Genomic DNA, 14,629 nt, shown 5'->3' with positions numbered 1-14,629 from the left:
CTACATTTATATAAATGTATTAAGCCTGATCCCTCTCTGAAAGCAAATATAATTACATTTCTTTTTCCCAGTTTGTAATAAAACTTTAAATAAAAATCTCTGGATAAAGGACTTTTACCCCCCTGGTTAAAATCTGCTTTCTTGTTTACTTAACATTTGGTGGTGATGCAATGTATAAGGTATCGGCCAAAGAATGACTCTGTCTTTTCCTGTTGTTTTCTTCTACAGGTTGTGTTTCACATGGATGTGGGTATGGTATGCCACAGCAACATGACATCTTGATTATGTGTATCTGTCAAGACTGTTTTAAAGAACATTCTCACCTCAGATTTCTTAGGTCATAACATTATATTCTTGGTATTCACAGCCTAAACTGTCATGCAGATGGAATACACTTTGCTTTCTTGGTGATCTGTGGTAGAGAGAATGAGTTCCAGTTACCATGGGAAATGTATTTGTTTGTTGGCTTGTTTCTTGTCTTAATAGTGGTTTGTATTAAAAGTAAAATCAGAAAAATATCTAAAAAATCTATTGAGATGGTGGCGAACATTACGAATCTTAACCTTCTTATAGAATACCCAAAGAACAGATCTAAAGAATTTCAATAATGACCGTAGGTTATGTCAAATAGTACATTAGCTATATAAATAATATTTTGATTAATTTTCCACCAGATATATACATATGTAATTTTCTTGCTAATATATATTTGTACCAAATCTGTACATTTGAACTTTCCCTTCCAAAGGTTTTTTTATTTGGGTATAGTTATTAGCAGTCATCTGTAGCAGGTCAGAGTGCTGGAAGAGAGGCTGGTAGACATCAAAATAAATGACTTCCGTGCCACATCTGAGATGCCCTAGAGGTCGAGATCATGATTCCCTTTGTCAAATAAACTAAAAGTTCTAGAATTTTCAGACTCCTGTTAGTTTCTGCTACCACTTAAGTGTTAATAGCTAATAATAGAGCAAGCTTGATTACTAGCTTGGTGTCCTAAAACGGATGTTGGCCTGCCAGGTAATGTCCCTCCATTTGCATCTTGTTTTTTCTATCTATGTAGCCATGGAGAACACGTGCCACAATTTACAGGGGATGGTCATCTTATCTGTAAAATAAAGTGTTCCCGTCAGATGATCCTCAGTATGCTGAGTTGTGTTTCTCTGGTATTTTAATTAATTAATTGTTATTATTATTATTACTGTTAATTTTATGTCTGATGAAGTGGCAAAAAAGGAGCTCTACCTGCTTTCGTTGCCAAAATTATCATGAATATTTTAAAATAGTATCAGAGGTTGATGAGCGGCTGGGTTTTTTTGTTTTGTTTTGTTTTTGTTTTGTTTTGTATGAGACAGAGTCTCACTCTGTCACCCAGGCTGGAGTGCAGTGGCATGATCTCGGCTCACTGCAACCTCCACCTCCTGGGTTCAAGTGATTCTCCTGCCTCAGCCTCCCGAGTAGCTGGGATTACAGGCACCCACCACCACGCTGGGCTAATTTTTGTATTTTTAGTAGAGACGAGATTTTACTGTGTTGGCCAGGCTGCTCTCAAACTCCCTACCTCAGGTGATCTGCCCACCTTGGCCTCCCAAAGTGCTAGGATTACAGACATGAGACATTGTGCCTGGCCGAGCTGCTGTTTTTTATTCAAGAGTCTATAGTTGTTTTTCCTTTTTTTCTTATTTTCTACTTAACTTCCAGGAGGCATGAGTGTGGACTGAATGGAACACTAAGATTCCTTCCAGTTCTATGATTTTATGAATTATTACTTGATAACTCTATATATCGGCAATGACATAGATGAGAAGTTTTCCTGATTTCTATTCCACTTTTTTTTTTTTTTGCTTCTCTTTCTCCTAGGAAAACAATATTTTTTCCCCAGATTACCATATCTTACTGTAGTAAAGAATAATTAAAATATTCAAAAGCAAAGCGTCACTGGCTGCCAAGGCTCTTAAAAATGCTCAAACATATTTTAGGTCTGTAAAGATTATCTTTTCTCATTCTTCATACAACACTAAAATATTAATCCTGACCATAGTGTGAATATATTAGTTTTAGTATGAGTACTTTTAGATGCTTAGTAATTAGTTCTGCAAAAGATTGATAAAAGACACTATCATATCTATGAGAATTCGAGAATCATAACTTGTCTTCCTGTTTTAAATGCATGCTTAGATAACTAAAAATAATTTTAAACTGTTATCAGTCTCATTATTTTTAGTGAAAAATACACCTTTCTCCGGATACATATTCCTTTATCTGGGAAATATAGATGGAATCAGTGATATACCTGTTGCTGAGCACATTATTATATCATTAATGCTTATATATTTCAAATTACATGCATATTCTCCCCAGGGTGATTAGATCCCTTCTACAGTTAGGGTAATGAAGGCTTTATTTGCCTGAGGGGACACAGGGAACCATTTAGGAGAGTGAGGCAATTAAGCAATTATATAACATTTTGAAAACATTCAATACTTCCCACCATTTGATTTGTGCTTCTGGAGAACTGCTTTTCTCATACTAGCTGGTTAGAATAGTAAAAATCCTCACACCCTCCCCTCCCATCTGTCATTTTTTTTGTCATGAAATTATACCTCATTTTACAAAATGCATTTTTCTGAGAAACTAATGCTTACATTCAATTTTGCAAGTTTAATAATAAAGGATTGGAATGTTTTATTTAAAATAATTAAAATTATTTTTTAAAAGTATCACGTGTGCAAGTAATTATCACCCCCAAATTGTATTTTGCAAATTGTGCCTATTTTATCACTACTATACATTTAGGACGAAAAGAAAAAAAGTTGGGGGTGGATAATCTATCATAAAACAAAAAGAAAAACTCTTGAGTCAGTGTTACTTTTCATTGGGGAAAAGGCAGGTGGGAAAAATAGATAAATACAAGTTACAGTTAATCCTAAAATCTCATTACAGCTTAAAATATCAATCTCTAGAAATACAAAACATTTGCCAAAATAATTGTTAATATGTGCAACACTACCCAAATTAAAAAATGCAATTCTCCCTTCTGCTAGTCCTCCTTCTGTACCAATATAATTAGCAATAAAATTGAAGGCAACAAAAATAAGAAAAGACATAATGATCCTGGAAAATCTACAAAATGGATTATCATTTTCTAACAATTGTTAATACACTGTGTTTTTTATGTGGTGGTGTGATAACATTTTTTTCTTGATTTCTTGTAAGTTAGGTACTGTGTTATATTTATCTTTGACAGGGCACCTAGCATCTGATAGAAATTCTAAACAGCAAATGATAGTATGATATTTTTATTATCTATGCCTCTTAAAACTCTGGCCAATAGCAAGTAACACCATTTCCACCTCCCAGAAGAGAAAGATAAACACAAAAGGAGCTTAAGTGGATAAATCACATAGCATGGACACAGAATCTTTTCTAAATAAATAACCTATTAAAATAGAAGTTGGCAGTCTTATAAAAAGAAAATAAAAGTTCTGATGAGGAAACCTGGGTTGTTTCTCAGCTCTAACTACAAAAATAAACATCCTTGAGAAATTGCTGAACCCCCTTGTTCTTGCTTAATGTAAAATGAGAGGGCAAGATTAAATGATCTCAAAGCTCCCTTTCAGTTCAGGGACTGTGAAATAATATGGTACCTTAGGCTTACTTAGGACCTTGTCGGGCACTAGCACTTTAAGAGTTTTATGTGGATTGTATAATCATCAAAATAATCCTGCATAATAGACACCATTGTTAGTTGCATTTTATGAAGAAAGTGAGGCTTAAGCATTGAAGTATTTTACACAATGTCATGTGCTTAGGGAGCAGCCAAGGTGAAGTTTTCAACCAGGCTGACCAACTTCAGAGTCCACTGGCTTCAAAACAGTGCTTTACATCCTCCTTCCAACATTATTCACAAGCTGATCAAGACTGAGAGAGTCACAAGTGTGTGAAACCTGCATTCTTTCTGACTTCATTTTCCCTGGTAAGATGGTTACTTGCCCACCAATCTGGCTTATGCTACAGTGAAACAAAACTTCTTTTCGGTTAAAGTTTTTGTCTGTGCTCATTCTTTAGCTGTAATCAAGAGGGTGGCACATCTTCCAATAGGATATTTATCCTGTGTATTTTCCAAAAACTGGCCATGCAGTCACTAAACATGGATCAGAGAGAGGTTCATGGAAATTATAAATGAACAGTCAGGAGAGAGTCTTTTGTGGCAAAATTACAGGAATGTCTCCTCAGGTCAAAGTCAAAGTAAGGATGAATTAACTCCCGAAGCAATTTTGAAAAGGTGAAATTCAATGATATTGCAGTTGTTGGACCAGGTGTTAAAATGTTATTGGGTGTTAATTTAATTTTCATCCTGTCAACACTCATCTGAACTGTAACAGCTGCTAAACACAGTTCCACAAGAGCAAACTATCCTCACAGAGGAAGCAGATGCCTAATCAATAGGGCCAATAGAAATGTATGGCTCAGCCAAGCAACACACACAAGGGGGAATGAATCCCATAGGACTCTGTCTAACCTGAATGAAAAAGAACTTAATGATGGTGAGGCTATTGAAGCAGTAAGAACAGGAGACTGAAAGTCCTGGATTGGCTTCCCATTGACTCTTTTTTTTTTTTTTTTTTTTAATTCTGCATGACCTTGGAAGGGACAATGCCTTAGTTTCTCTGTCCCCCTGAGCTTGCAGAGGTATTGTAGATGGAGTTTCAAATCTATTGCTATTTTTACTGCTATTATCATTTCATAGGTCTTGCACAGTTCTGAGTAAAAATCAGCTTTTTCTTAACAAAATGTAACTTTCTTGAGCTTCTAATATTAAAAGATAATAATGATGAGGTAGTAATAGTTAATAGCTGTCCTTCATTGCAACCTAGGGTGGAAATGAATAGATGACTTATCACTGAGAAAGGGAATTTTTAGATTTGAATACTTTCTTGAGTACTATAATTTAAAACATACTAAGATATGTTACCTCCCCTTCTGGAGATTTTCAAATAGAAAGTAGATTGTTGCGTTTAGACCAAATATAATCTTACCTAGAAACTGTGGTTTGACTATATAACCTCTTAAGGTCAATTAGAGCATGCATTTAATAGTTTTCTATAAGCTAGTATACCTCATCCAGAAGGTCAGCTTTATTTATGCATCTCATGCTTAGTTATAGATACCCCTGGGAGCATGTGGTGGTGTGGGGCTGAAATATTACCTGGGATTTTTTTTTTTTTTTGAGAAGGAGTTTTGCTCTTGTCGCCCAGGCTGGGGTGCAATGGCGTGATCTTGGCTCACTGCAACCTCCACCTCCTGGGTTCAAGTGATTCTCCTGCCTCAGCTTCCCAAGTACCTGGGATTACAGGCATCCACCACCGTGCCTGGCTAATTTTTGTATTTTTAGTAGAGATGGGGTTTCACCATGTTAGCCAGGCTGGTCTCAAACTCCTGGCCTTAGGTGATCCACCTGCCTCGGCCTTCCAAAGTGCTGGGATTACAGACATGAGCAACAGTGCCTGGCCAGGAATTTTTAATAAATGAAAATAAGTTGATATTTATTTAAGGAAGTAAAATGAAAATTTCACATGAATATGAAAATAATGCATATTTCAAATAATTTGAATGTTGAGATAGACCTTTTGGCCTACATACAGACACTTGGCAATTGTTCTTTCTTGAGGGGTCATCAGGGAGAGGTTCACTGTGGCTACTTACGTAGGATGTTCTCTTGAAGGAGAGATCTTTCGTTTTTCTGGACTTGTTAAATGTCATACCAACCAAAAGAACAACAACAAAACACCCGTCTTTGACTTAGAGTTTCACAGTGCTTCTAATATTCCTTCTCTTCTGCTCTCTACTTCTACAGAAAGTGAAATATTTCAGGAGGCATGCAGTAGATGTTATTTCAGAATATATAGAAACTGTCCAGTGACTTTATGACAAAAAAAGATTAGTTTTGAGAAGATAAAATAATTGCGGCATATGGCCTGATGAACTGGATTTTTTTTTTTTTTTCGGAGATATGTCAGTTTTTAGTTGGGAGAATTCAAAAGGCCATCAGGTGCATACTGAGAATTTTGTATCATAAAATTCTTATTCCAAAACATAAATGCAAATAAGGGTGATAAGAGGAACAACGCCAAGCTTTGGCTCTTTGGAGCTCTTGTAGAAAAACAAACACACAAAAATAAGGTCATGAATTGTATTTCTTAGCATTTAACTGAAACTGGGGACAAGAGCCATCATTCGTTGTGTTTAGTATGACAACATACTAGAAGTTTTTTTTTTTCTGTTAGGTATTTGAAAAGCTTAAAATTTGGCACAGGACTATAACATCAGGAATTCCTTCATTCCTACCCTCTCTCTCGTCTTTCTTCTTCTGCCCCCTTTTCTCCTTACCAGTGGGAAACGAATTTAGATGAAACAATTTGATGAACGGATTTTGAGCAATTTCAGTGAGGAAATATGTACTTACAGGTTCAATTGGGTTTCTAGTGTGTTAATACATTATCAGAGTCATTTATAACCTGTATTCTTATGGCTGTAAATTAATTTCATTATATAATTTATATAAAAAAGATAATAGATTGATGCATGTTATTATTTCCTTACCTTCACTAATTAGGTTATTACTAAATGAGATCAGCTAAATTCTGAAGCTTTTAATGGAAAATTGATGTAGCTATTGTGAGCTCTGGAAATCTTATTTCTTTATTCTATCACTATAATATGTGTATAAGGATTCATCACCAAAACTTGATATTTAAGTCAAATTAAAGGGCATTTTTACTGTAGTGATCAACCTTATACAATTTATGAAGATTTGTTTTTAAAAACAAAGTTCATAGAGAAATTAATGTTTCACCTTTTCCCTTATAACCAGATGGCTTCTGGAGGGAAAACTGCTTACAGCTTATTCACTGGCTTCTCAATGACTTCAGTGCAAGATGAATAATTTCAGGGGCCACTTTATCTTGACTATGCTGTTTAGTAACTAGTGTGATTGTAATGAAATGAAAAGAGAGAATGAAGAACGTAAAAAATGAGAAACTAAGGAGGAAACAGGGAGAAGGTTAATAACTCATTCTGAAAATACCTGTAAGATTTAGCCATGCCCTAAAGTTTTAAAAGGTTGGGCCACATTTTATTCAGGAATTTAGTGAGGAGCCTATTAACCACCAAGACTTCATTTCTTTTCATATATAATATTTATTTGAGATTTGGGGATTATTCTATATCTTCTGATATGAAATTATAATAATGTGACTTTCACTACTGTTAGACAAATACTGATTGTCTTTCTTCCTGGGAACCTCAAAGAATTCAAATATGCTATCTAGTATACACACTAATGTTTGCTCACCCTTTGAGCATAAGCTCAAATTTTATTGTGGCTTATCTTCTCCAAAAAATAGGTAGGTCTCCACTTTTCCAACATGTATAATGAATTATTTAGTGTTTGTCTTCCTTGATGAACCCCCATGCTTGTCACAGTAGCTGGCATATTAGGAGTTGAATCGGGTAGAAATTCTCAAATACTCCTCTATATTTATTTGAAAAAGCGTATCCACATTTGTTAGTTGGAGGAAACCAACACAAAGAGATTAAATTTTGCCCATGATCTCTTGAATCTCTAGAATCCTCATTTACTGAATTTTATTCTAATACTCTTCTTAAGGTAATACTATAATCCTTAAAGTTAAATGTAACCTGTGGCTAATGAAAGCTGAAAGCTAAGGCATACATCTAAGCACAAGCCTAGAATTAAGAAAATGCTAGGTCTTACACTAATCCTGCTACTAGTAAGTTCAGAGAAGTTACTTGTATAAGTATGTATATGAATTATCCCCCGAAAAGTTGTTTTCTTGTTTTTTAATTCTAACAATGTTGTACTGAAGCTGTTTTAATGTATATTTTCAAGAGATGTGGTACAATATGGTCGTTTGAGAATGTGATATATTGCTTTTTCCTCATAGCACTTATCACTACCTTAAGTTACTCTATCTATCTATCTATCTATCTATCTATCTATCTATCTATCTATCAATTGAGGAGCTCCTCCTCCTCCTTGGCTTCATCTATAATGGAAAAGCCATGACAGCCTGAGAAGAAGGACTTTGTCTATGTTTTTCTCTACTGTATCCCACCTTTAAGAACAGTCCCTCAGTCAGCAATGGTGCATAGATAGCATTGGGTTTGTCAGTGAGTGAATGAACCATAAATGTATGTCATCAGCACCGGCTCTATAGCTTAGCCTCAGTCTTAGTGAACTCTATGACCTACCTTAAGTGACCTTATTGAAAGCCTTGAACCACAACTTTAATAACAGTTCTGGTAGTATCTTTATTCTGCTTTTGGCTTTGATTGTTTCTTTACTTGTGTCTTTTGTCCAAATGGATTAACTATTTGAATGTATTGTTGCTAAACATTAATGTAGAATCTCCTTCCACTGTTATTGTAGGATCTTAAGGTTGTGGCATTTGTTGTTGTTCATAGGTCGAAATTTTTGTAGAACAGACAAATCAAGAATGATGACTTCTTAAGATGCAGTATTCAAGTTCAGAAATCTATACTCAGATGACCTTGTGTAGGTCATCTGCTTCTGAGGTTTATCTCACCAGTGGTAACTGAAATGGTATGAATATATACTACTTCAAATAAAATGATAGTGTAATAAACTAACCAGTCTCTGAGAAAGATAACCTATCTTGTGGAACAGCAATCACTCAAATATAAATGAAATAGTTTACTCTAAGGTGTAATTATTACTTATTACTGTAATTTAGTTTTGACTTCAAATCCCCAAGCCTGAGTATCTTACTCATCCTGGATGTTTTAATAGTATTAGAAGTCTCTTAGTTTCCTAAAAATTAAGACTTTGTTCCACATGCAGATATTGGAAATTTATTTAATAGGCCAAGTGACTGAAGTGTTAATTTCTGTTTTGAAATATTACAAGAATCATGTAAATATGGCATGTTTCTAAGAAGTGAATTGGGAATAGATTTTATTGAACAAAATCTATTCATAGCATGTGGCTGCTCTGTAAATCCTGGACCATTGTAGTAGAATGTGTGTTGGTTTGCAGATGTAAGGAAAAAAACATAATTCACTGCTATGCTATGGTAATAATAAGTTCCTAGAGGGAGAGCAGGCTAAAAATAATTTATTGAAACTGCCCTCAATTTCTAAAGACATTTCTGAATTCTATTTAGAACATAGCCATTGATTACAAAGTGTGATTTGAGAAGGCAAAAGAGGCCAACTTTCCTGCAAACAAATTAAGAGATGCATATTGACTGCAGGGAAGTATGTCATCACTGAGAAATCGAAAGCAATGGGACTTTAGGAAATCAATCAGCAGTCTGGTCAAATTAGATTTTTTTTCCCTCATACTTGCTGGAACCCTATGTAGAATGTATATATTTTCAGCAGATACAAACTTTTAATTTTTTTAGTAAACCCAGTTCAACAAAATAAATAGAGGATAGGTTACAGGTTCTAGTTCATTCATATTGCATATTTTCAGAGCCCTAATAGAACACAGAAGTCCCTTGGAATCCTATGTAGGTGTATATCATCTTATGATAATTTTTGTCCCAGTAACCCATTTTTCTTAATGGTCTAGTTTGAATGCCCTTTGGGAAGACATGACTCTAATCTGAGACCAATAACCAGCTTGCCACATTTATTTTGACCCCTTTTGGGGACTAAAAAAAATGCGTATCTTTTCAATACATAAAAAGACAATAGCACTATATGCTAGTCAGTTCTACTTGATTCTCTATGCTTATAAGGTCAAGGTCATTCTCCTTTCTGAAATAATGATAGGAGAATATTCCTAAAAGTAAAAAAGTCAAATAATGGAATCAGTTAGATCTCAAGCATATAATGATTCATAGAAGCATATGTATATTGTCACAGAGTTTTTTTTTAAGATAATAAACCAGAGACCTTATAATAAATAAGAGCAACATATATCCTGAGTTTATTATTTTCAACATAATGATATATATTATTTTCAGACATCTTTAAAATATTTTTAGAGAAATGAAAACATATCCTCTAAATATATCAAACTAGAATGTGATTGATAAAATGGGGTTGAAGTGGATCTTAAGTCAGTCTTAACTACTTGTGTGTTTCATCGTGTGCTTGTGTAAGGCCCTATGCTAGCCGCAATGAAGGGTATAAAAATGCATTTGACACAGTGTTTATCCTCAAAGAGATTATCCTCTAATACTGTGTGCAGTTAACACAATCTCTGTGGAATTTTTTTTTTAGAGAGTTGAAAACATATCCTCTACTTATATTAAACTAGGATGCATAAGAGGGTTGATAAAATGGAATTCAGGTGAACAGTAAGTTAGCCTTAAATACTTGAGTTTAATTCAAACTTGTTTAAGTGTATTTCTTACTAGAAAATGTCCACTTTCTTTCTATAAGTGGTCTAAGACAATATAAGTGAAAGTATTTCAAAACTACTTTTAATTTTTCTTCATTTTTATTTCAAAAATACTTTTAATTTTTCTTCATTTTACCAGATATTATTAGAGATATTAAAAACAGAAACAAATAGTATAGATTTTATGATTGTAAAACAATACATGCCAAGAGTGAATAATTTGGATAGCATGGATTTACTCAAACGAAGAAAATAAAAAGCATTCATAATTCCACCACCCAGTCATGAACACTGCAAACACAGAGATAAGGCAGTCTTGACTGCCATTGCCAAAATTTCTCCAGTTTTGTTTCAAGATTACAGAATAAATGCATACTGTAGCTTTCCTTTCCAGCTTCAAAACCTTAGCAATGGAAGATATTATAAAATGAATAAATGCATACATATACATAAACATGTTGGTAAAAGCAGTGGGGAAAAATTATAATTATTCCCTTGAAAAAAATTATCAAGAATCAGATTGAAGAGAAAACATAGCAATGCATGGATGGGGCCAGTTATGAAAGGTGGAGGTTGCTCAAGGAGTGTTCCTCAAATAAGATCATGAAATTGCCCTCTTCGTTCCCGTCTTGGGAGATTTATCTGCCCCTAGGTAGGAGCAGTGAGAGTTTCAAACTTTTTTTTTCCTATATGTAAATATATATATAATTTCCAGAGTATTTTCAAAATAAAAATCATTATTATAACATACATACCATTTTGTAACTTATCTAACAAATTATTGTAAGAAAATAACTTGCCTACAAAATCATAAAGTTCAGATGCAGTGTAATTTATTTATTTAAACAATTACATCTTTCTCTATTTTAAACAGTGCTGCATTGAACATCCTTATAGTAAAATCTCTTAATTTATTTGCCTTTTTTCAATACATGTTTTGATAAATTAAATTTTAGTATTATTTTGTAAGTAAAAAATTGGGATTTTGATTAGATTTGCTTTAAATCTAAAAATTAATTTGTAGAAATGTCTTAAATCTTTACAACATTTAAACTTATGTATGGTAATGTCTCTATTCAAGTGCTTATATTATTCAATACTTCTGAGGTTTTCTTCACTTTAATCCTAAATATTATGCATAAGTATTTTTATGTTGTTCATATAGTTCTTTTTAATCTTTGAAGATATTGATATATATATATATGCAAGTTACTGGTTTCTGCATATTTATTTTTAAGTATTTTAAAAATTATCTTGTTAAATTTAATATTTTTTATTTGACTATATTCATTATAATTCTTCATGTACTTTCAGGTTTTCTTCTGATTGCCAAGTGTTCTTTTTACCCCCAACAGGCATCCTGACTCAAGCTGTATACATTTGCAATATCTGATTTTTAACCACACACTCTTCATCCTATTGACCCAGAGTGAAAATTGATACTCTTATCTGAAGGACTGTTCCCTTGAGTATATTTAAACCAGACCAATCTCTGTGTTTAATCTGGGTTCATCAGGAACCATTAGCCTTGATTGGTTTGTTTTTCTCCCCCTCCATCTCAGGACTTGATTCTATTGAGTTAACAACTATTCTCCCCAGAGAACAGCTACCGCAAGCCTGTTTCAAGTAATTCCAATATCTGGCTCTTAGAAATTGAACTGATCTTTTTTTTTCTTTAGTTTTATGTGAAGAACTGCAGTAATGAATTCTGAATTTGTTCAAATCATTGAAGATGTGTGAAGACAAAACATTCACTCAAATCTCTATCATGTTAGCATGTTATTTATCATTGCTCTGTTCTTCATTGTTGAATAATGCAATTGAGTTAAAAAGAATAAACATTATTTATCGAAGACTCATATGTTGATATCCAGTAAATCCTTATTAATCACAATTTGACAAGCTTGCAATTTCTGGTATTTCAGGAAGGAACTAGGTTTATGTTTATCTGTGCAAAATATCAAAAAATGCATTAGTAAGCATTTTAGTAATGTAAATAAGACTGCGGAAGAATTATTAGAGCAAACTATATTTTGTTTAAACTATTACAGCATAACACATAACTCAGAAAATAAGACAATCTATCAAAGCCTTACAAATTACAATCTGTGAGGCCTGTCATAACTTTCATAAGAATGCTTAATTACATTGTGCAGCTGATATAAAGAACCCATCTCTAAATACAGTTAAAACATTATCCAGATTTTCAAACATAATTTCAAGAGGGATAATAAGTAGAAAAACTACGGGGTTATTTTTCAGATCATATATTTCTAGCTCTACTTTTGAATATCTGTGACTCATGACTTCAAGTAAATATTTTACCTCTTCTGAATCTAATTGCTTATCATTTAAATAAAAATACGTCATTGTGCATATTTCATGGAGTTGCTAGTGAACATAATGAGCTTGAGACTGAAAGCTACCTTAAAAATTATAAATCAACAAAATTCTAAATACTCATTACTATGTTCTGGATTACTCTTATTATAAATTTGCAAAATAATTTTGTCTTCAGTTTTTGAATTCTGTATGGCAAGGAGCACAACGGCTTGTGTTAGCTTGTCTATAAAATTGTGATTGGTATGAAACAGCTTTGATAATTACCTCAGCTACAATATTCTGAGTAATTTTCAGTTTAACTTAAAATATTAGAACAAGCGGCTATTCATGAATAAATATTACTGATATCTTGAAAGAAATAACAAGATTCCTTCTTTAAGCTCTTAAACTCTTTCCATTCTGTAAATTAAACACATCAGTAATAGCTAAGAGAGAATTCTGATACACCATCATTTTCCACTATACTATTATAGCACAAATTTTGGATGTGACAAATTTTAAATTAGTAGACGTTATTTTCCCAAATAAACAAAAGGAGAATCTAACATGAAGCAAATTCAAACTACATCTTTATAAGACGTTTGATAGACATGTAACATAAAGGCTAATACTAAGCTGTCATTAGTTAAATGATTAAGTTTGGAAAGCTTATTATTGATGACTAGTATTGCAAAGTGTTAAAGTATTAAACATTACATCTCCTTGTGTCACTAGGTACTTTCCTTCCTCATTCCAGGCAGTGACACAAGAAAGCATTCATTATTTTAAGGGAGCACAGTCTCAGGAAAACAGCAGAACAAAAGCATAGACCTAAAATTCTTACCTTTTAGATTCGAAGTGGTTCTCAGGTATAAGACAACAAGATTTGAGAAAAACAAGCAAACAAACATGATCACACACAAGGAGTTCTTTCCCAAACTATACTAGACCAGAGACTAGAGAAAGATCATTAAATCTGAAGGAAGGAGTTTAGCAATCCAGAGGCTGGTATGTGTTTCTTGCCCTCTCCTCTCTTACTTGAGTTAATTCTAAACTGATGGGGACAAAGTGGAATCCCTTAATAATTTGAGGGATCTGCAATTAGATAAAATCTGTGCTGCCAACGTTCTATGTTCCTTCTTGGCAGTAGAGGATACAATGAAATGGCTAAATCAGTTCTCCATGCACCAACAAGACTTACAGTACAGACAGATAGTTTTTCTGGATAAGGTTGGCATAGCTTTGCCAGTCAAATTGGAGGAGAGTTGCAGTAGCATACATGGCATGAATCATATGATAAGAGACCACATGAGAACTGTATACCTCAATTGATATCATCATGAAGGTATTAATTCCAGAAAGCAGATGGAGGGTATATTTTAGTGGATGTCACGATAGGCAGGTAGTGATGAAGGATGAGATGCCACCTTTCACCTCATCACATTTCACCTCAGTGACCTTGGCGTTTATACACAATACCAGGAAGAAAGGGAACAGGAAGACGAATCCTCTAGACTGCTTTGAAGTGGCAAATTATGTTTCAGTTCTCCTGAGCAGAATGGGGTTAGGGTTAAATTAGACTGAGTTATAGAAAATAAAAACTACAATTTTTCATAATTAAGTTTGAAATTATTGTACCAGATACACTTGTCTTCCTATCATGATGATTGTGTTCTCTTCCTAACATGGCATTCACCTTAGCAACTCATTGTTAATATATAAAACACAAAACAGAAAGATAAGGAAACTGGTAAATTCCATCAGCCTAACAAGTTTCCTCCGTGTTTCCCTTTGACTTATGCTGAAGTTAACTGCAAGGGATGTCCTGGTTCTTTCTAGCTTCTCTAGTTTTAATGTCAAGAGCAATTTATTTTCTTTCTGTCTTCTTATCCACTTGAAGTGGTAGAAAGAAAC

General features: G+C 33.7%; 1 long non-coding RNA gene across 1 annotated transcript; it reads left to right on the top strand.

Moving 5' to 3' along the window:
- Positions 1-846: 846 nt before the first annotated feature.
- LOC109023184 (uncharacterized) lies at positions 847-12,254 on the top strand. The gene is made up of 5 exons (XR_002002551.3): positions 847-1,017; positions 3,810-3,973; positions 8,485-8,611; positions 10,273-10,349; positions 12,073-12,254. It is a non-coding gene; the product is annotated as an uncharacterized lncRNA (long non-coding RNA).
- The last annotated feature ends 2,375 nt before the right edge of the window (positions 12,255-14,629 follow it).

Source organism: Gorilla gorilla, chromosome 15 (genome assembly GCF_029281585.2).
Source record: "Gorilla gorilla gorilla isolate KB3781 chromosome 15, NHGRI_mGorGor1-v2.1_pri, whole genome shotgun sequence".
Lineage (NCBI taxonomy): Eukaryota > Metazoa > Chordata > Mammalia > Primates > Hominidae > Gorilla > Gorilla gorilla.
Note: the sequence above shows the minus strand (reverse complement) of the source record. Positions and strands in the feature narration are given on the sequence as shown.